Below are 22,782 nucleotides of genomic sequence, written 5' to 3'. Positions count from 1 at the left end.
AATCTGCTAGCATCTGCTGTGCCAACAGGCCCAACATATACAAACCCTCCAACTCAGTAGCATTAAGTGAGCCAGGCTCAGTGTTTCCTGAAACTCATATCCAGTTGCACTGGAAATCCAAGATATCACCTACTGTTTTGAAAACATAAACAATAACAGAAGACTGGGAACTTCAGAAAGAAAAGGGGAACAATGGAATGGGTGAAAACAAATGGGGTAAATATAAGAGACTATCATTAGCCTCATGAGTTTCTTAAATTCTATATGATGGTCAAAGCAAAAATGATGACACCGTCTGATGGGGTTCTCAATGTAGAGAAAGGAAATACTACAGAAAATCATACTTTAAAACTGGGGAATATTAAGAGACCTAAATGGAAGTAAAATTTTGAAACTACACTTGAAGTAATAAAACACTGATTCCAGTAGGCTATGATAAGTTACATATGTATACTGTAATGCCAAAAGCAACCACTAAGAAAACTATACAAACAGTATACACAAATGATTATAAATGAATTAAATTAAAATGGACTTATTAAAAAATGTTTAAGTAACCCACAAGAAGGCAAAATAAGAGAAACACAGGATTGAGAAACTAAGGTAAAAGACAAAACAAAAAATAACATGGTAGACCAAATCTTTGACATGGCAATAATTACATTAACGGTAAATGATCTAAATAACCAAGTCAAAGACAGAGATTGGAAGAGTAGATTAAAAACTCGCAAGCATGATCCAACTATATACTGTCTATAAGAAGCTTACTTTAAACATCATGGTATAGGTAGTTCAAAGTAAAAGGATGAAAATGATATATCATGTGAACACTAATCAGAAAAAGCAGGAATGGCTATATTAATATCAGATAAAGTAGACTTCAGAACAAAGGAAATTATTAGGGGCAAAGAGGGTCATTACATAAAGATAACAGGAATAATCCACCTAGATGACCTAGTGATAGTAAATGTGTGTGCACCAAACAACAGAACTTCAAAACACATGAAGCAAACACTGAAAAAGGTAAAAGGAGAAAGTTTTAAATCCACAATTATTATTTGAGACTTCAACACAGCAATTTATACAACTACCAGAGAGAAAAATCAGCAAGGATATGGAAGAACTGAAAACATCATCAATCAACAGGATATAACTGACATTTAAAGAACACACTCAGTAAGAGCAGAATACATATTCAAGTGTCCATGGAACATTCACTCATATACCATATACTGGGTGATAAAAAAACATTAGCAGATTTAAAAGAATTAAAATCATAGAGAGTATGTTCTCTAGCCATAATGGAATCAGACTAGAAATCAATAAGAGAAAGACAACAGGAAAATCTTCAATCACATGAAAATTAAACATCACAATTCCAAATAACTCATGGGTAAAAAAGACAGCATCAAGGAAACATTTTTAAATGCATAGAATAAAAGAAAATGGAGATATAACAGATCAAAGTTTGCAGAATGAAGTGAAAGCAATGCTGAAAGGGAAGTTTATAGCACTAAATTGGGAAAGAAAATATTTCAAAGCAATAATCTAATTTTCTATATTAAAATAGTAAAAAAGGAAGAGGAAAAAACACTAAACAAGCAGAAAGAAGGAAGTAATAAAGATGAAACAGAAATCCATGAAACTGAAAACAGGAAAATAGAGGGGAAAATCAATGAAACAAAAGGCTGGTTCTTTGAAATAAACAATCTAACCAATAAAGATCTAGCAAGACTGATAAAGATAAACAGAGAGATGGCACAAATCACAGATATCAGAAATGCAACCAGGGATACCATAACATATCCTGCAGGTTAATGAGGGACAAGTTACTATGAACAAGTCTACACTATAAATTCAAAAATGTAGATGAAATGGGCCAATGTTTCTACACCCAAAACTACCAAAACTCAGCCAAGATGAAATAGATAATCTCAATTTTCCTGTAGCCATTAGAAACACTGGTTTTTCATTTAAAAACTCCCAAAAGAAATATTCAGGCTTAGATGTTTCACTTTTACCCAAGACTTAAAGAATTAACACCAATTTTACATGATTTGATAAGAAACAGAAGTAGAGGGAACAGTTTCTAATTAATTTTATGAAGCCAGTATTACCTTGATACCAAAACCAGACAGGGATAGTATAAAAGGAAGAAACCTACAGACCAATATTTTTTATGAAATTGGCTGAAAAACCCTCAGCCAAATATTAGCAAATTAAATCCAGAAATATATGAAAAGAATAATATACCATGACCAAGTGGTATTTATTCCAGTTATGCAAAGTTGGTTCAATATTTGAAAATGAAACAGTGTAATCCACCATATCCAATAGATTAAGGGGGAAAAGTCATGTGATCCTATCCATTAATGCAGAGAAAGCATTTGACAAAATCCAATCCCATTCATGATTTTAAAAAAAGAAGAAAACAACTCCAAGCAAACTAGGAATAGAAAAGGAACATACTGAAACTCATAAAGATGACCTACAAACAACCGATACCGACATTATATTTAACTGTGAAAGACTGGATGCTTTCTCTGTAAGATCAGAAACAAGGCACCAATATCTGCTCTCACCACTTTTATTAAATATATCACTGGAGGTTCTAGTAAGAAAATAAAGCAAAAATAAATAAATACATAAATTTAAAAGTTAAATTTTTAAAAAGTTTAAAAGATAAAAGGACTATTCCTACTACGTTGCATAGGAAGGAACATATCCTACTGAATGTTGAATAGTAATATATCCTATTATACTGAATAAGGAAAAGTAAAACTGTACCTGAAGATGAGATGATAATCTAAATGGAGAAAATACCAAGGAATCCACAAAAAGCTTGAGAAATAATATTAGTTTGTAAATGATTTAGAGTACAAGATCACCACAATTTTATCAAATTATATATTAATAACAAATGTGTAGAAGCTTAACTAAAAATATGTGATGCCATTTACAACTGACCTAAATAAATACTTAAATATAAGCCCAATAAGACATTTATAGGACCTCTATACTGAAAATTACAAAATGACGATGAAGAAAAAATTTTAAGTCCCAAACAAATAGGGAGACATACCTTGTTCATGGATTAGAAAACACAACATGATAAAGATGTCAATTCTCCTCAAGTTAAGAGGCTTAACACAATTACTCTTAAAATGCCCTCAAGGTTTTTGTGGATATAGACAAGCTTATTCTAAGATTTATATGGTAAGAAGAGGCTGAAGAATAGCTAAAACAACTTGTAAAGGAAGATGAAAATGGGAGGAATTAATCTACCCAATTTCAAGATTTTGCAGTAATGATGGAGGGTAGATACATAGATCAATGGAATGGAATAGAGAACCCAGAAATAGACTGACATAAATACATATAACTTGTTTTTGACAACAGTGCAAAAGCTATCAAGGAAGAATAGACTTTTCAAAAAATGGTACTGAAACAGTTGGACATCCCTCGACAAAAACAAACAAACAAAAAATGAACCTTGGGCTTCCCTGGTGGCGCAGTGGTTGGGAGTCCGCCTGCCGATGCAGGGGTCGCGGGTTCGTGCCCCGGTCCGGGAGGATCCCACATGCCGTGGAGCGGCTGGGCCCGTGAGCCATGGCCGCTGAGCCTGCGCGTCCGGAGCCTGTGCTCCGCGGCGGGAGAGGCCGCAACAGTGAGAGGCCCACGTACCACAAAAAAAAAAAAAAAAAAAAATGAACCTTAACCTCCACACCTTACACAAAAATTAAATCAAAGTGGATCATAATCTTAAATGTAAAAGCAGGACATTTTTAGAAAAAAAATAGGAGAAAATGTTTGGCATCTAGAACTAGGGGAATAATTCTTAGACTTGACACCAAAAGTATGATCAATAAAGGCAAAAACTGATAAATTGGATCTCATCAAAGTGAGTTAAAAATGCTTCATAGAAGATCCTTTTAAGTGGATGAAAACTCAAATTACACAGTAGGAAAACATATTTGAAAATCCCATATGAGACAAATGACTTGTATCTATAATATACAAAGAACTCTCCAAACAACTTAAAAAAATCCAACTAGAAAATAGGCAGAAGACAGGAACAGACATTTCATGGAAGAGAATATACACATGGCAAAGGAGCACATGAAAAGATGCTCAACATCATTAGCCATTAGGGAAATGCAAATTAAGACCATAATGAGATGTCAGAGAGTAACTAAAATTAAAGTATAGTGACAACATCAAATGCTGGCGAGTACGTAGAAAAATTATATCACATCACTGGTGGGAAAATAAAATGGTTTAGCCACTCTGATCAACAGCTTGACAGTCTCTTTTAATCCTAAAAGTAGATTCACCCTACAACGCAGTAATTGTACTCTTGAGCATTTATCCAAAAGAAACAAAAACTTAATTAAGTTCCCACAGAAACTTACACATAAATGTTCATAGCAGTTTTATTTATAATAGCCAAAAACTGGCAACTACCCAAATGTCTTTCAGTGGATGAATGTTGAAGCAAAGTGTGATAAAATCTTATGATAGAATACTACCCAGCAACAAAAAGGAACAAATTATTAATATATGCAAAAATTGAAATGAACTTCAAGGGAATGATGCCGAGGGAAAAAATTTGAAAAGCCGATCTCCGAAGATTAAGTAATTCATGATTATGTTTACATATTATTCTTAAAATAACAAAACTGTGGAGATGGAGAACAGATTAGAAGTTGCCAAGGGTTAGAGATGGGGGTAGAAGGTACAGCGGGGGAACTCTGTGAGGTTTTTGTGGTTCCAGTACAAATAATACAGCAATCTTGGTTTTAATCCCTAAAGATTTCTAAAAGCAATTCCTAATAAGAGGTGTCCAGATATTTAGCAATGGCAGATTAGAGGTATAGCTCCCCAACATAACAACTTCAAAAGAGAACATACTAATTCAATGCATATGTTAATTTCAAAAAGGCCAGTCACAATACTTAAATGGTATATATCTTAACGATATTATTCTAAGTATCCAGCTATACCAGATGGACTAGCAAGATTTTCTGTACATTCAACCTTATTTAAGACAGTAAATCTTATAATAAGACAGTTAGAAAACGAAAAAAAAACAAACCTCAACTACAGTTGGATATTCTCATAGGAAGATGAGGTGAAAATACGCAGCAGCGGTTCAAAAGCTTAAGCAGTGGCACCTAAATTTCGTTGCGCATTAGAATCATCTGAAGCACTTTTTAAAACCCTCACACTGACGGCTGGTCATCGTAGACCAATAAAATCATTTTAAATCTCCTCAGACGATGCCAATGTCTAGCCAGAACTGAGAACCAGCGGACTGAGCAGAAGGGGATGTTTCTACAAAGATCTCTTAACAATAAGTCCTTTCACCCAATCAGATTTACCTCCCCGCAAAGGGCTAAAGAACGCTAGATGCTGTCCATACTTGCTTAGCTTTAATTAGCACTTGTGACTTGCCCAAAACCTAGATCATGTTTCCCCTAAATTTCATGTTATTCCCTACGTTTTTCAAACCCAGGGCTAAGGGGTTTGCCAGGATGAGATTTTAAGTGCTCACACAGGGGAAGTCCCTGGCAAACCAGGACAGCGGTCACTCTACCTTGAAATGTAAAGCATCCTAAATAACCCTGCCACTGCTCCCAGATCCTAGTCTGTGCCAACCAGTGGAGAAAAGGCATTCTCCATCACTACCACGGCAAATGCTGCTGTACTTGCCTTGGCTGGTCCCTATCTTTTCCAGGCACCACTCCCCTTCACCTGCTGGTGGACGCTTTGGCCAGCTGACAATGCAGATATTTTCAAACTTTAAGGTGAATAAAAATCATCTGGAGGGCCTGTTATAACAGAGATCACTGAGCCCCACCAGAGTTGCTGATTCCATAGGGCTGGGACAGGGCCCTAAAACTTGAATATGTGACACATTCTCAGGGGACGCTGGTAAAACTGGTCAGGTTGTTACCGAATGCAGGTTCGTGTGTCTGAAGCACAGTGAGGCCAAACAAAACTAAAGGTTGGAGTCTGGAGCAGAGAAAGGTTTATTGCAGGATCGAGCAAGGAGAGGGGTGGCCCGTGTTCCAAAACACCCTGAAATCTCCAAAGGATTTCAGCAAAGCATTTTTAAAGGCCAGGAGAGGGAGGGACGTCCCAGGGAATGTGATCAGCTCGTGCACAATCCTCTGATTGGTTGATGTGGAGGCCACGGGGCAGGTAACATTATCCATCCTTAGGTGCCAGAAGGTCTGGGGGCTAAGTGCTCGTGATCATCAAGGAGTTAATTTCTTCCACTGGGTGGTGGTTTTTAGCATCTGAAAACTCAAGAGATATGCCTGAGATACTGTTATCTGAGTACTTCAGAGAGGAACTACAGCAGAGGATATGGGGGATGGGTCTGTCCTAGGAAGGCCCCATAGGGTACTGCTTGGTTACAAGGTGACTATACTTTGAGAACCACTGCTTTAGTGGCTTGGAATGTTCAGAAAGTAATGGAAGAATCCCTTCCCAGGTCTAGATTCTAGTATCGCCAGCTATTTTGGTGGGGGGAAGGGTAAGTTTTGTCCTTGCTTGGACTTCTTGTTCATTTATATCAAAGCCTATTTGAGGCAGTGCGCTCGGCAGTCCTGCAGTTCTGTCTTTTGCTTCAACAGTGTTTGGAATGAACAGACCCAGGGACGCTCCTTGCTCCAGCCCCCGACCACCCTCCAACCTTTCTTCCTGTCGCAACCTTTGGAATCAGCCACTCAGCTATCCTCAGCCTCCAGGACAGGCCAACACCGTCTTTTGAGCTTAGATCCTTATCACTGATCAACCACGAGTTCCCAGGTTCGTCAGAATTATTCCATCGAGGTGGAGGCCGCCGTCCACCGCCTGTTCGACATGAATCTGGGGACACTTACCTCTCTCTGAGCTTCTATTTCGACAGCAACAATGGGACTCTGGACAGTGTGGGCCACATTTTTCACCAACTGTCTGAGGAGAAGTGTGAGGGCGCCCAGCGTCTCTTGAAAATGCAAAACCAGCGCTGTGGCCGCGCCCTCTTCCAGGATGCGCGGAAGCCTTCTGAAGATGAGTGGGGTAAAACCCAGGACGCTGTGGAAGCCGCCATTCTTAGGGAGAAGAGCCTGCACCAGGCACTATCAGATCTGCGCGCCCTGGGTTCCGCCCGCGCAGACTCCCACCTCTGTGACTTCCTGGAGAGCCGCTTCCTGGAGGAGCAGGTGAAACTCATCAAGAAGATGGGCGACCACCTGACCAACCTCCGCAGGCTGGCTGGTCCGCAGGCTGTGCTGGGCGAGTATCTCTTTGAAAGGCTCACCCTCGAGCACAAACAGGAGTCTCTGAAGTCCAGCGGCCTCTGAGGAGCCCCTCTGGCATCAGAGCTTCTGCCTGAAGCCCTGCTCTGCAGCTACTAGGCAGTTTTGTAACCGCCCTGGAGCCCTTTCCCAAACCTTGGACCAAATGGAAACAATAACGCTTTTTGCAGAAGGAAAAAAAAAGCCTATTTGAAACACAGAATAAAGAGGAAAAAAAGAAACATATATATATATATGTATATATATGTATTCATGTTCTTTTTTTTTTCCTTTTTTAAAACATTTATTTTACTGAAGTATAGTTGATATACAATGTTGTGTTAGTTTATACTGTACAACAAAGCGATTCAGTTATACATATATATAATTTTTCATATTCTTTTCCATTATGGTTAATTACAGGACATTGCCCTGTACTATACAGTAGGACCTTGTTGTTTATCCATCATATATATAATAGGTTACCTCTGCTAATCCCAAACTCCTAATCCATCACTCCCCCACCTCCCCCTTCCCCTCGGGAACCACAAGTTTGTGTGCTATGTCTGTGAGTCTGTTTCTGTTTCATGGATAAGTTCATTTGTATCATATTTTAGATTCCACATATAAGTGATATCATATGGTATTTGTCTTTCTCCTTCTCACTTACTTCATTTAGTATAATAGTCTCTAGGTCCAGCCGTGTTGCTGCAAATGGCATTATTTCATTCTTTTTTATAGCTGAGTAGTATTCCATTTTATATATATCACATCTTCTTTATCCATTCATCTGTCAGTGGACATTTAGGTTGTTTTCATGTCTTGGCTATTATAAATAGTGCTGCTGTGAACATAGGGGTGCATGTATGTTTTCGAATTATAGTTTTGTCCAGATATATGCCCAGGAGTAAGATTGCTGGATCATATGGTAGCTCTATTTTTAGCTTTTTGAGGAACTGCCAGAGTGTTTTCCATAGTGGTTGCACCAATTTACATCCCCACCAACAGTGTAGAAGTAAGTCAGAGAGAGACAAATACCGTATGCTAACACATATGTATGGAATTTAAGGAAAAAAATGTCATGAAGAATCTAGGGGTAAAACAGGAATAAAGACACAGACTTACTAGAGAATGGACTTGAGGATATGGGGAGGGGGAAGGGTAAACTGTGACAAAGCGTGAGAGAGGCATGGACATATATTCATGTTCTTTTAACATATGAATTGCCCCACTTTATCTGTGTGAAATAAGTTTGTTCCCGTTATTGAGCTGCTTCTCAGGCTTTGCTGCTCATTTGAATTACCTAAAGAGCTTTTAAGAAAAACATTGGTGTCTGGGTCCCAGCCCCAGAGATTTTGATTCAGTAGGTCTAGGGAGGAGCCTGGGCACAGGGAGGTCGCAGAGTTCCCCAGGTAATTCTAATGTGCAACAACTTTGGGAACCACCTCTTGGCTTCAATCCAGCTAGTGATCAGATATTAAATCTAAGACACATGGGCTAGTGCGTGAGCTCTAGGAAGATTCGTGCCAGGGAAAATGATCGATAGTTTTGTTACTTCTCTGAAATGGATTGAAATTTCCAATTAGCATGAACAGGGGAGGGTGAATGGGTGAATGCAATAAGGTGTATCATTTACGTATTGCCCTATGTGTATGGCTAGAAGCTTTTGCAACTGAGGTCTGCCCCACTTTTCATGCTAATGGTAATGCTTGTCCTCCTAATGCAGCTGTAAACTTTATAAGCCCATAGGTAGACAGCATCACAAAATATTTACCCCTCCCCACTGGCCCACTCTCAAGCTTCTCTCCCCTTCCCCAATACACAAATGTACATCAATGCTCTTGAGACCAATATCAACATATTGACCTTCAATTCTTCTACTTTGCAGCTTCCCTCTTATCAGGAGATGTCAGCATTTAGTGCAAGGACAAATGCTTGCCTCTTGGTGAGTAATGTAGGCAATGCCTCCAAGAGACAAATAGCCCTTAGGGAGGGGGAAAAAGTCTTTCAAAAAGGTTGATGCCCAGAGGAGGCATTTTCAGTCATCTCAGCTTAGAGGTCAAACATCCAAAATTAAAAAGGTTAAAAAAAAAAAAGAAGAAAGCAAGGAAGAAAAGAAGGAAACAATTTTATTATCTCATAGTAATAAGGCAGTTTTCCTCAAAAAAAAAAGACTTAAGCCTTAAGTTCTCTTTCCTAATCAAAATGTGCTTTTCCGTCTTTAGACTATTCCTCTTATATCCTGTATTATTCATGACGTTTAATTCTTGAAATAGCACATGGCTGAAAACAGAAGCCAACCTCTTGTCCACTATGAATTAAATCTTCTTTTCCTAGGACCTGTCTACAATGTACAATTTGGGGTTTGCCAACATAATTATTTTCTCTGAAATAAGTTACAGGATTTTGCCTTTTCAATATATAGTTATACAATGTATTGTTAACACAACATAGTTAATATAGTCAATATAGTAAATACAACGATAACACACGTGATGCGATGCCACTTTGGTGATTTTCTTCATCCATGTAATTCTGAAATTTGACAGTATAGTTTTCATATTCTAATGAGCTGAGTATTACCTTTGCAAGGATAGAAAAATAAAATAAATTCATAATATTCTTGTGTGGTTTGCCCCTGGGGTGGATTACCATAATGGGGGGATATTTGAGCCTTTCCCCAAGTCATTAAAAAACCTCCAGCGAGCAGCCCCTTGTCCTCTCCAGGGAGTGGGGGGAAAGGATCTTTAATCATAATAATCCTGGGGGGAGAAATCTCAGAAATAAGACATCTGCTTCTGTGCCTTGTTGTTTTGCAGAATAGCAGTGATTGCTTTAGCAGCTTCTATTGCCATGTGTGTACAATAAGTAAAGGAACATAAAATTGAATGAACGCATAAAAGAAGGATAAACCCACCCAGCTTAACAAATCCACTCTCTCACCTGCTGTGCCCTGAAACATGAAAGAAAGAATCACGGGATCATAAGGATTAATAAAATAACAGTCTCTGTTAACAATATTGACAGGAGGTATAAGGATAATTTGTCTGATGTGGGACCAACAACAGCTTAACTGCTTAATTCTTTTTTTTATTTTAAGGGCAACTCATTCATGTATTGTTTAAAGATTGCAAGACAACTTCTGAAATTTCTGTAGCACAATTTAAATGTTTTACTTTTTTGATAAATCAGAGAATAATAGAAAAAACAGTTAGTTTCCAGTAATATCTGTATCTCTATTCAGAACTGAGTCTTCCACAGACATGTAACCTGGAAACAAAAGCCTGTTACAATAAGCAAAGCTTCAACAGAGCTGCTACTTTTCGGACCAGGGGAAGGTTCATCCCTATAGGAGAAGGATGTGCTATGTAAAATGGCTGCAAGGTCACAGCCTTGAGGGCGCTGGAAGTCTATTATCCTATCCCACATTAAGTAGTTTGGTGAACTTCAAACGTCCGTTCATCTGCAACCAAGCTGGCAAACTTTAACTGATATTTCAAGCAGGTAAAAAATAAATTAAAAGAAATCCTTACACTGATGTTCCTTGATTCACACTGTTAAATGGTTCATTAACATGTAATTCTGGCTAAGAATTACATTTGAGACTCCTTGCTCAGATTTTGGTTAACAGTACAAATCTTTCAGAAATTCAAGTTCTTATTAATAATTTGTCAGCTAGGATACATTCAGGCATCAGCTGCAACTACAGAATAGGTGCACTGCCTCAGCGCTTTGGAAAGACATAATCTAGAACACTACTAGCAGACAAAATATCTGTTACTAGACAGCACAGGTGCAGTACAGCAAGACAAAAACATATATTCATGTGTGCCGCGGACCAGCCGGAGAAAGAGGATTTCACCGCCCTGGGTCAGAAGGGAAGGGGTAAGGAACTGAAGTAGCACTGACGAATGGGGTCAGAAGGACCAAGACAACTGATGGTTGCAAGGCAAACCTTATTATGCTACAGTTGCAGATTATTTAGACTAGAAAAAGGAAGGCTGCCAGATGGTGGTTTACATTATCTACAGACTGTCTCAGCTCAAGGTTAACTTCCCTGGGAGGAAACCCATAAACCCAGAAGCATCAAAAATAACCTGCATGTGCAGGGGGAGACAGCTTTGTTTGTCTCATTTTACATTCTTTCTGATTTGTGGGCCCTGGTGATTTGTCTCCCATGGAATGGAACAAGGAGGGGAACAAGTAGGGACTGTCCCTTGGAGCAGCAGCGGTATGCCTGGCATGTCCTTACCTGCTCTCAAGGCTGACTGCTTCCCACAGGTCTCCCTTTTTTATTTTTTAACTTTTGCTGCAAAATAATTCCATGAAGTTTAGTGCCGAGAGTAGTATACTGTTGCATGAGGATACGAAACAGACATGAGAAGATTAATATCAATAATAGTCAAATTATGGCCAGGGTAATTAATCCTGACAACCTTCCGGTAATCCAAGACTGAGGATTTAACCACTTTAAATGGTCCAGTAAAGTTTGAATTACATCTTCTGGTGAAATATCGTCAAGATGTGCATTTTGTATATCCTGAATTTCAGCATTTAATTTCTTAAGATCAAGACTAATATTTATCTGACCAAACACTCAGCAGATGTATTTTTACTTTTTCCCATTCCCAAATACAGTCATTGTACTTTTAAGGAGTAACACACATCCGTGTATACTTTGCGTGACAAGCTAAACGCATCCTCAATTTTAATGCTGCCATCTGATCTCCAGTCCCCAAAATTGCGTTTTTAAATTCACCTAACTTGTTATTAATCTGTAAATCTATGTGACTTTGTAAAGATAAAGCAAGACTGGTATGTTGAGATGACTGATTAGCAAAGTGAGCATGATGAATACTCTGTGAAAGAGCAAGACCAACAGTAGCCGCGGTAGCAGACAGAGCAGCCGAGGCGAGTAAATTTACTATTAGCCACCCAAGAAAGCGTCTCCTTCTCTGCAAGGCTTTAGAGAGTTCCACCCATGCCTGTACTCCACTATCTTCATACCAAGGTTCTCGCAGATGTACAGGCACCATAACATACATGGGTTGCTTTAGTATAAGCACAGATTGCGTTCCTGCAGAAGGGAACATACAACTGCTAAAAATACAATTAACACAGCTAATATTATATCCTCCTTTGGAAGAATTACCAATGTTAATAGAACCACACAAACGTGTATATGGAGGAGCAACACTAGTTATAACAGGTGTATTGGAATAAGTTAGAGCTAGTTTCCATATATCCCCGTTCTTTTGAAATGTGATAAACCTATCTAAGATGGGAATAGAAGAGATAAGAATTGACACCTTGGTATAATCTATAGTACACCATATTTGGTTATTATTCCAAGATGCATTGCAACGTTCAAAAGTGGATCCAGGAAAGTTAACGGTCATAAAAGGAGGAAATTGAATTTTTGATTTTCTCTTAAGAATAGTAACCTTATGTACAGCTATCAGTATCACTTGTCCTCCAAGTAAACGCTTCATACAGAAATAATTTCCTGAATAATCACCTGTAACCTTGGCTCTTAGGAATCCCTAAGTGGTGAGGCGTATGAGATTCGAGCTCTAATATTAATAGGTTGCCCATTTTATATCAAATGATGGTATCCTTAAGATCCTCTCGTCGGCTGGTAGCCGGGCATATAAGAGTAATGTTGGTTCCTGTAAAACGAAGGATGCCTGGAGAGCCTGACAAACTAATTGATTGATCTGTTCCCTCATAAACATCTGTATGCTCATAACTAATAGCCTTTACACAACCAGTTTCCAGATGCAATGGGCGAAGACAGACAGGATAGGTACTAAACCAGTTAGTATAATTTACAGACATAATGATTTGTTTTATATTCCGAATAAGAGGCCCATAAACAGTTATCATTGTAAAATACAGGAAACTCTGCTTCAGACCAAGATATGGGTTGTAATAGTGGAGGATCAGGTACATGGGCCCAGTAAGTTGCTGCATTAACAGAGGGAACACATGAAATTGTTGCCAACATAGCCAAAAATAAAGTTACAGGTGTAACAGGATTATTCTGTTGTTTCACTGACTCTTGAGCTCATGAAACCAGTTGTTTAATTTGTCCCCAAGTTGGAACATCACTCCTTTGAGTCGTCCTGGCAAGTGCTCTCCTCTTCTTCTTTTTCTGAATCAACACTGTCAAATTTTCCGGAGAGGTGCAGAGTTTCTTCATCTTCTGAACTAGGTGAGCTGTGGCGAGCCATCTATTTGCTTGACTAAGCGCTCAGGAAGCCAGCAAGGTCCAGGCGCTGACCTGGGGAAGATACACACGTGACCACGCCCCCAAATCAACACAGGATCAGGACCACGCCAAGTGCTGGTTAACGGATCTTTCCAGAGGACCTCCGGAGATTGAGAGGCCAATCTTGGCTCAGACACCAACCTTCCCCCTGCAGAGCAGCCAAATTTGTCAACAATGAGAACATTTAAAATAAACAGAGCATGATTTATAAGGTTATGTGGCGTTGTTCTAGACAATTCCCCCCTTTTTATTTTTTCAATAGTTAGCTTTAAAGATCTATTTGCACGTTCTATAATACCTTGTCCTTGAGGGTTATATGGAATGCCTGTAATATGGGTAATTTTGTAATGAATTACAAAATGTTGCAAAAGCAGCGGGCCCATTATCTGTTTTAATAGTTTTGGGAAGGTTCATGAAAGCAAAACAGTGTAATAAATGAGTGATAACATGTTTAGTAGCTTCTCCGGTCTGTGCTGTAGCACAGAGGAAACCAGAATAAGTATCGATAGTGACATGAACAAATTGTAATTTCCCAAAAGACGGGATATAAGTAACATCCATTTGCCATAAATGTCTAGGTAATAATCCACGAGGATTAACAACGTAATGTGGAACAGGAAGGTGAGGTAAGCATTGTGGGCATTACTTAACAATTTGTCGGGTGGCTTCACGAGTAAGGGAAAATTGTTTGTGTAATGTAGCCGCCGACTGACGGTGTAAAGCGTGCAATGGCTGTGCTGCTTGTGAAGCAGTTTGATCATAACTTACCATAATATGAGGGTGTCCAGGACATGGACCATGTATCAACAGTATGAAGATAATGAATGCAGTACATTAACCATCCTTGACAGCATGACGACAGGAAAGGAGGAGTACGGTAAATTGGGACATGTCCTGCTTTGGGGAAAAGAGATTGAGGAGGAAGAGTAACTTCAATTCTATTCTTGGGAGGCAAATGTACAGGGTAAAGATCACGTTTAGATTGAGTTAAAACATCTGCAGTTGCATTAAGTTTAGTCAATGGACCAGGCAAGTTAGAATGAGCACGGATATACAGACCTGCAACAGGACCATCATGGGAATGAATAAGCTGTTGAAGCAAACGAAAAGAGGATGATAATTCAGGGTCATTAGTATGTCCTATGGTCGCAGTCTCCAGAAGAAATCATAAGCTAATGAGATATTTACTCTCAGAAAACAAATTAAAAGCTATAGAAGGCAAATGTTTAAAAGCCATAATGACAGCATACAGTTCAACACGTTGAGCTGAAGTCAAGGAAGTCTCTTTAATGAGGTTTGTTCCGTCGTCAATGATTACAGTAGCCACTCCTGAAGAAGAACCGTCCGTAAAAACCAAAGGTACATGAGGAACAGGCTGTTGCCTAATTATAGAAGGAAAGATATGAGTTAAGTTTCCTGAATTGGATCAATTTATCAGCAGGGTAATGACATTCGAAGGTACCTGAAAATCCTGCAAGAGCAAGACCGCATTCATTACTATGTTGAAAAAGCCAATTTTGTTGACTAAGTGAATAAGGGATAATAATTTGAGAAGGTTCTATACTTATAGGTTGTAAGCATCTAGTTCTACCTTGCATTATTAAATTACTAATAAATTCATAATAAGGGTTAATAAGTTTAGAGGGTGTAGTTTCCATATGAGTCTATTCAATAATTCCAACAGTTTGCCATAAGATGGCAGTAGGCACATAAGGAGTTGGACAAATCATTAAGAAAATTGGAAGGCGAGTATGAGTTCTAGTTAATTGTGTAGAACTGATAGATCTATTGACTATTTGTAAAGCCTGAAATCCTTCTGGAGTCACAGAGCGTGAAGAAGAAGGAGTTGAGTCACCTTTAAGAATATCAAACAAAGGCTGTAATTGAGCAGTAGTAAGTTTTAAGGAAGGCCTTAGCCAATTAATATCTCCAAGTAATTTTTGAAAAGCATTTAATGTTTTTAAATTATCAACTCGAATTTGCAGTTTTTGAGGCCTAATAGTAGTGTTATCAATATATTTTCCCAAATATAAAAATGGAGATTGTCTTTGAATTTTTTTTGAGGCAATGACCAAGCCAAATGATTGTAAGGACTGTTGTAAAAATTGAAAAGCAGTCTCTAATAAAGAAATATTATCAGTGGCTAAAAGTATATCATCCATATAATGTATGAGATATAACCATGGAAATCTTTTTCTCACAGGAGTCAAGGCCTGAGCCACATATTTTTGGCATAATGTAGGAGTATTTGCCATGCCCTGAGGCAATACTTTCCATTGAAATCTCCTCATGGCATTCTTTTCTGCTTGTTCAGCAGCCCGTTCATAAAAATGAGACTTCCATATTAAGTAATCTCCACCATTTAAACAAGCTCGTGCAATAGACTTCCAATCGGCGGGGGGAAGAGCTTCTACTGCCAACCATAGCAGTAGTAAAAGGAGCAGTGGGCCCATACTGAGCACAGGCAGATTTTCAATCTTTCAAAACTTTAAAAGGGAGAGCCTGATGCTCTCTAGTAGCTTGTTGACGATTATTAGGATCAGGTCTTTCTATGACGGGACAACAGAAAATAGGATCTTCTCCTAGTTTTATTGCTCCTTGTACAGCGCGCTGCAAGGGACTGAGCATTTTTACAGATGTAGATTTTTGAGGAAGACAGTCCTTATTAACCTGCAGCTTTTTCACTGACTTATCTATCATAGCCATTAGAAAGTCATCCTCAGGATATTTCTCTCTTTTATGTTTACAAGCCTCATCTGTTAAGTCAAAATGTTCCTCTTCATCTAAAATATTTAAATTAATTAGCTCTTTCGGTTTAGGAAGTGGCGACACAGTAGCTGATAATACAGTCTCTCCTTCTGTCAGAGGCTTATGTTTTTCTGACTTTACATTCAAATCAACACTATCATGAGAAGAATCTAAACATATTTTTATCAGAGTCCACAAACTATATGTAACAACAGGAGTATGAGTAGGCCCTCGAGACTCATAATAATTTTTAAAATCTTCTCCAACTTTCTGCCAGATTTCTATGTCAACAGAGCCGCCATCAGGAAACCAGGGAGATACACCATGGATATGCTGTAAAATTTCAGTCAACCGTGAGGTAGAAACTTTATTACCCCGAGCTTTAAGCATCGAAAGTAAAACCTGAGCAAATAATTCACACTCCTTTGAGCCTTTTTGCCTCATCTTATTTTACTTCTGACTATTGCCTTATGCCTCTATTAGTTTCACTTTTACTGGTGGCCACACATATTTTGCTTAAGGGTTCTCTTACCTGCACTTTCTTTTTCTTTTAATTGCCTTCACGCTTCAGGTCCCTGTTCGAGTGCCCCTTGCCGCGGACCAGCCGGAGAAAGAGGATCTCACCGCCCTGGGTCAGAAGGGAAGGGGTAAGGAACTGAAGTAGCACCGACGAATGGAGTCAGGAGGACCAAGACAACTGATGGTTGCAAGGCAAATTTTATTATGCTACAGTTGCTGATTATCTAGACTAGAAATCGGAAGGCTGCCAGATGGTGGTTTACATTATCTACAGACTGTCTCAGCTCAAGGTTAACTTCCCTGGGAGGAAACCCATAAACCCAGAAGCATCAAAAATAACCTGCATGTGCAGGGGGGAGACAGCTTTGCTTGTCTCATTTTACATTCTTTCTGATCTCTGGGCCCTGGTGATTTATCTCCCGTGGAATGGAACAAGGAGGGGAACAAGTAGGGACAGTCCCTTCGAGCAGCAGCCGCATGCCTGGCTCAAGGCTGACTGCTTCCCACACATATGTTGCCTTGTTTAACCCTCAAGCCCTCGATCCTTTGTTGAAATACAATCATTTCATTCCTATGCTTTTCAATACCAAAAACTCAACCTCCAGGAGGGCTAAAGTCTAATTTGTACTCCAAACCAAGTAGCAGTGCAGTTCACTACTACTGAGGCTGAATCCATAAAGACTTCAAGACCACGTCCACAAGACAAGTTATTATATATAATACCCTGGAAGGTGTGAAACATAATTATCATATACATAGCTGGTCCTTCAGAGCTTTTTACCTATAACATGTTTTTTGATGAAAGTTATTTAATGTATTGGAGATAACTGTGACTTACTGATCAAATATTTGAATACTTATACTTACCTGGGATTTCATTTCTGCTGAAAAAAAAGGAAGAACAGGACTCACTAAAAAAAAAAAAACAAACTTTAGAAGTGAAAGTAAAAATCTTAACACACACTATTACTTTTGGAAGCAGCATAGAGGGGCAGTCAACGGTAAAACACTGGTGAAATAGGTCAAAACTCTAGGCCAAAAATCCGTTATTATTATCATCAGTGACAGTACCACAACTGTGCCCTTCAGAATTAATAATCACTCCTAAGAAGCTTCACTTGGCACCAGATGATGCGTTTAAGAGAAACACTCTGGGAGGTTTTGAATCAGACTTGGTTTTTTGTTAGCCAAGTTACAGGAGAATTTTTAAGTGGGGGGAAGGGAAGAAGGAAACGGACCAGGGAAAGAATTTAAGCCATCATCTATAAACCAACAAAGCACTGATAGTTCCAAACATTATGTCAGACACTAAAATGACTGATATAGGCTCCAGTGGTTTATAAAACCTATAAAAAGACTACACCAGCAAAGTCCCCATTTATCTGTAGAGTTCAGAAACTAAAACAAGGAATATTTTAGCTTAAAACCTTATCTCAAGAGAATCATATACACTTCACATGAATAAAAATACCTGAAATCAAACATTTTTAAAAGCTCCAATACCCAAAATATAAAGAAAAATATTAATTCAGAAGACTCAATCAATCCATGATAATCACAAAACGGCTGGGCAATCTCTATCTCCCTTCCACACTAACCATCCAACCATGGAAGACCAAGGGAGATCAGACCTTCCAGACTTACCTTCCAGACACCTGGCTGCTGAAAAATTCTACAGAGACTCCTTGTGGAACAGCAGTTGCCCATCTCTTGTGTCTCTCCCTATCGTGATCATGATCATGCAGGAAGCAAGTCTGGCTGTGCTATTTCTTATCATTGTCTGTCACCCATCTGCAACATGGTATTGTACAGATAAGGAGAAAGTAGTTGCCTTTCCCCCAGAAGGTTGAGGCTCAGGTACAGGGTAATTCTCCTGTGCACACAGTCATTATTTAGGCCGACTCAGTGACTTCAACAGGCTTAATCATGTGATCAGGTTTGTTGCCAGCTGCGTAATGCTCCCACATCTGTAGATAGAGCCGCTCTAGGTCCATTGTGTATTGTTTGGTGTTGAACAGAGGGCTAGATGTTCTCTGCTTCCAGACTTTGCCACGAATTTTCTTCAAGTATTCTAGATCAGTTCCCAGTTTCACAGCTATGTCTTCATATTCTTGTCTGTTTTTAGCAATAAGCTCAAGACAGCCTAAACAAGTGAGCTGGGAAGCTGCAACTCGGGAAGTAAGAGTCTCTCCTGGCATAGTCACTATGGGTGTCCCTGACCAAAGGACATCCATCCCTGTGGTGTGTCCATTACAGAGTGGAGTGTCCAAGCAGACATCAGCCAGCTGGCCTCTCCAAACATGTTCCTCTTTAGGAGCAACAGGTGAAAAAATGATACGGTTCTGGGGAAGGCCCATATTTTGTGCGTACTGTTGAATATTAGGTTCTCCTACTGCTGGAAAACGCAACAGCCACAGTACACTATTGGGAACACGCTTCAGAATATTTGCCCTCATCTGCAAAGTAGATGGGTCAATTTTATATAACTGATTGAAGTTACAGTACACGATGGCATCTTCCGGTAACCCGTACTGAGAACGTGTGGTTACAATAATGGTACAGGGAACCTCCTCTCCAGTGGCAGCCTTAATGTTGATCTGGGTAGTTGCCAGTCCATTGCTAAGACTGAATCCATTAATTGTTATCTGAATTTGTCCTCTGTTAATCATTTCAATAACTGCCTCTGCAATAGTATTCATAGGAATGACAGGCATATTAAGAGCTGTATTACTGCTGTCTGCACTGTCTCCTCCAACAGGACATTTCATCTTGACAATCTACATATCTGGGAGACTATCAAGAAATGCTTTGAGGTCGATGCCATTCAGCACAATCCGATTGTCATAAATGTGCCCATTGGACTTAAAATCGATGACTGCTTTCTTCTTCAGGTGAGGGAACATATTGGCATGATCACCAATAAAGAAAGTATGGGGCATATAAGCCAGTTTCTCAGAATACTGCTCAGCAACTTCAGCAGGTGACGTTTCCTGATCAGTGATGAGATAATCCATGAAAAGCACGCCACTGGTCCCAGGGTAGCCCAGCCACATTGCCTGAATAGGAGCTGGCCTGAGAGCAAAGAGTTCATTTCGAGCACCCCTGGTATAACCATTCAGATTTACAAGGATGTGTATACCATCTTGATGGATGCGATCAGCTGCTTTCCCATTGCATGGAATCTGAGAAAGATCAATGAAATGATGGGCTTCTGCCATCACCTTCGCTCGGAAGTTTGTGCCGTCATCTGGGCTCAGGGCATAACAGAAGACCTCAAATTTATCAGGATTGTGCATGCCTGGAATAGACTGCATAAGATGAGAAGTAGGATGATTCCCAAAGTCAGAACTCACGTATCCTACACGCAGTCGACCATCACTGAGCTTCAAGTCTTTTGGATGTTCGTACGGTGGTTTATGAAGGACACTGATCTCGTCCAAGCAGAGGTTCCCATGGCTCTCAGCAATAGCCTTCCTGAAGCCATGAGAAAGAGGATAGAGCATACTATGATGAGGCTGCACAGAAGGCAAGCTATTCTTCTCCAGCTGGTCAGCCACAATGCTGACCAACTTCTTCATTCGCTCATCATAGTCTGTCCAATCACAGACAATCTGCAGGCAATGAGCCAAATCACAATAAGCGTCAGGAGAGTCAGGTTCAAGCTTCAGAGCAGTGCGATAAGAAGCAATTGCTTCTGGAATATTCCCTGAATACTTGTGAATGGAAGCCAGATTGCGGTGGGCATCCGCAAGTGCAGGGTTAATCTGAATGGCACGAGTATAACACTGCAAGGCTCCCTGAACATCCTGCATCTCCTTTAGAGTGTTTCCCATGTTACAGTAGGCATCAGCAAAGGTAGGACTGATTCGAACAGCCTCCTTATAATGCATCAGAGCTTCCTGCAGTTTTCCTGCTGCTGCAATACACTTGCTAAATTTGAATGGGCAACAGCAAACTCTGGGAAGACTTCTAATGCTTTACGATACAAGCGAACTGCCTCTTCAATGTTTCCCTGGTCTCCTTTGATATTGGCTAGGTTATTCAGAGAGTCTGCATGGGTGGGGCACAGCCGCAGAGCTGTGTTATAACAATTTTCTGCTTCGGCAACACGGCCCTTCTCTTCCAGAGCGTTGGCTAGGTTGCTGTAAGCATCAGGGAAATGTGGTTGCAATTCAATAGCTCGCCTGTAGGTGTCTACTGCCAGATCCATCAGGCCTTGCTCATAGTATACACCAGCCAGGTTGGCACACACCACTGCATGATTTGGGCTCAAGCTCAGGGCACAAAGGTAAGCTGCCACAGCTCTGTCAAAAATCCGTGCCTCTTTCAAGACATTTCCTAAGTTGATATAAGCATCCAGAAAATTGGGGTCAAGGGTGACAGCCTTTTCAAAGTGATGAATTGCAAGCCAAATCTCCCCTTGTGCATTGAAAACACAGCCAAGATTACTCCAAGCTACTGCAAAGTTCGGTTGCGTCTCCACTGCTTTCAAATAACATGACTTGGCTCCTTCCAAGCGACCCAGGGCTTTGAGCAGGTTCCCCAGGTCACTGCGAACACTACAAATCAGGATTGCACTGAAGAGCAGAGACGTAAGCTTGTACTGCCCCTTGCATGTCACCTGCTGCTACCAAAGCGGCTGCCAGGTTAATATAACCATCGATGAAATCTGGTTTGAGATGCAATGCATGCCGGTAATGCTCCATTGCTTCCCGCAACTGCCCTCTTTCCTTGTACACATTCCCCAAATTCGAATAGGCTTCTGCCAGAAGAGGGTCCTGTTTAATTGCCAGAGTACTAAAGTGGGCAGATCTGTCCAGCCTTCGACACTGGAAGTGTAGAGATGAAAGTAATAAAAGTACTCCAGTGTTGTCTGGCTCTTGTCTCCACAGCTGCATGCAGTGTCTCTCAGCTGCCTCAAAATCTCCTGCCTGATATTCTCGATGTGCCAACTCAGCTAACCCTTGGAAGGAAAGCATACGTTTCGTTGGTTCTGTGCTGTCGGCCACGTTGCCCACAGAAGACGCCATCTGGAGCTTCTGGAGAGAGCGAGAAAAGGGGATAATTGAGTCCCGCTGCCGCCACTACTGGCAAGAATGTTTCTAGCGGTAGCAAATACGAGGGCAGCAGGCGTACCACTGCTTTGGCAGGCTTAAGCGGCGGCAACAGTTACAGGCACCGAACCTTAGGAACTCTGGTTGGCCATCTACCTCTCACGCTCTTGAAATCTTAATTCTTAACCCTGCCCTCTTCCACCATTTTTCTCCTGATCAGGGAATAAAAATTACCTATACACTTGCCTTAGAAGAAATCAAAAGTCAGTAGTCCAAACACTTTTTAAATTTTTGTTTTCTGTCCAGTTGGAAAGGAAATACATGATTGACTTTACTTCATCATTCATATAGTCAATGTGGAAAACATTACGGCCATGAATTTCAATACAGTAAGATTAGAAAATTTTAAATTGGCCTTCCCAAACCACTAATAAGTAACCAATGTTGTATATAATGCTAAAATCTTAGAGACTGAGTTTGATATTTTAAAAGTTCTGAAAGGATTAGCTAATTTCTCCTCATCATATTTCTCATGCCTCAAACCTGAGTATTATTTTCTTAAAAATAAATCTATTTATCTTTATTTATTTTTATTTTGGCCGCGTGGGGTCTTCAATGCTGCGTGCAGACTTTCTCTAGTTGCGGCGAGCGGGGGCTACTCTTTGTTGCGGTGCCCGGGCTTCTCATCACAGCAGCTTCTATTGTTGTTCCACAACTCTATGGGTTCCTTTTTGGTCCTATGAAGAACCCTAGAAATTAGTTCATGGAATTATAAGTTTTTGCAAAATTGTCAAAAGTGAGATATTTTAACTTCCATCAGATAAGACCAGCGTCTCTTTCTTTGCCAATTTTCCTTCTATCATATTCTGCTATGTTGGATCATATTGGAATGGCCACAGGCTTT

The 22,782-nt window shown here is 39.9% G+C and overlaps 1 long non-coding RNA gene and 2 pseudogenes across 2 annotated transcripts; 1 reads left to right on the top strand and 2 right to left on the bottom strand.

The window, feature by feature from the left end:
- The first annotated feature begins 5,959 nt into the window (after positions 1 to 5,959).
- On the top strand, positions 5,960 to 7,352 carry LOC116764036 (annotated as a pseudogene).
- A 2,045-nt stretch (positions 7,353 to 9,397) lies between these two features.
- On the bottom strand, positions 9,398 to 17,033 carry LOC116764091. 2 transcript variants are annotated; one of them, XR_004352719.1, is made up of 3 exons: positions 16,838 to 16,983; positions 14,326 to 14,939; positions 9,398 to 13,705 (listed from the first exon to the last, which is right to left on the bottom strand). It is a non-coding gene; the product is annotated as an uncharacterized LOC116764091 (long non-coding RNA). The 2 variants fall into 2 exon arrangements; XR_004352718.1 differs by having other exon boundaries at positions 14,326 to 17,033.
- Positions 17,034 to 17,722: 689 nt separating this feature from the next.
- LOC116764083 lies at positions 17,723 to 21,878 on the bottom strand (annotated as a pseudogene).
- Positions 21,879 to 22,782: the final 904 nt, after the last annotated feature.

The sequence above is a fragment of the Phocoena sinus genome, chromosome 13 (genome assembly GCF_008692025.1).
Source record: "Phocoena sinus isolate mPhoSin1 chromosome 13, mPhoSin1.pri, whole genome shotgun sequence".
In the NCBI taxonomy this organism is placed as follows: Eukaryota; Metazoa; Chordata; class Mammalia; order Artiodactyla; family Phocoenidae; genus Phocoena; species Phocoena sinus.
The sequence above is the reverse complement of the archived record's forward strand: the minus strand, read 5'-3'. Positions and strand labels throughout refer to the sequence as shown.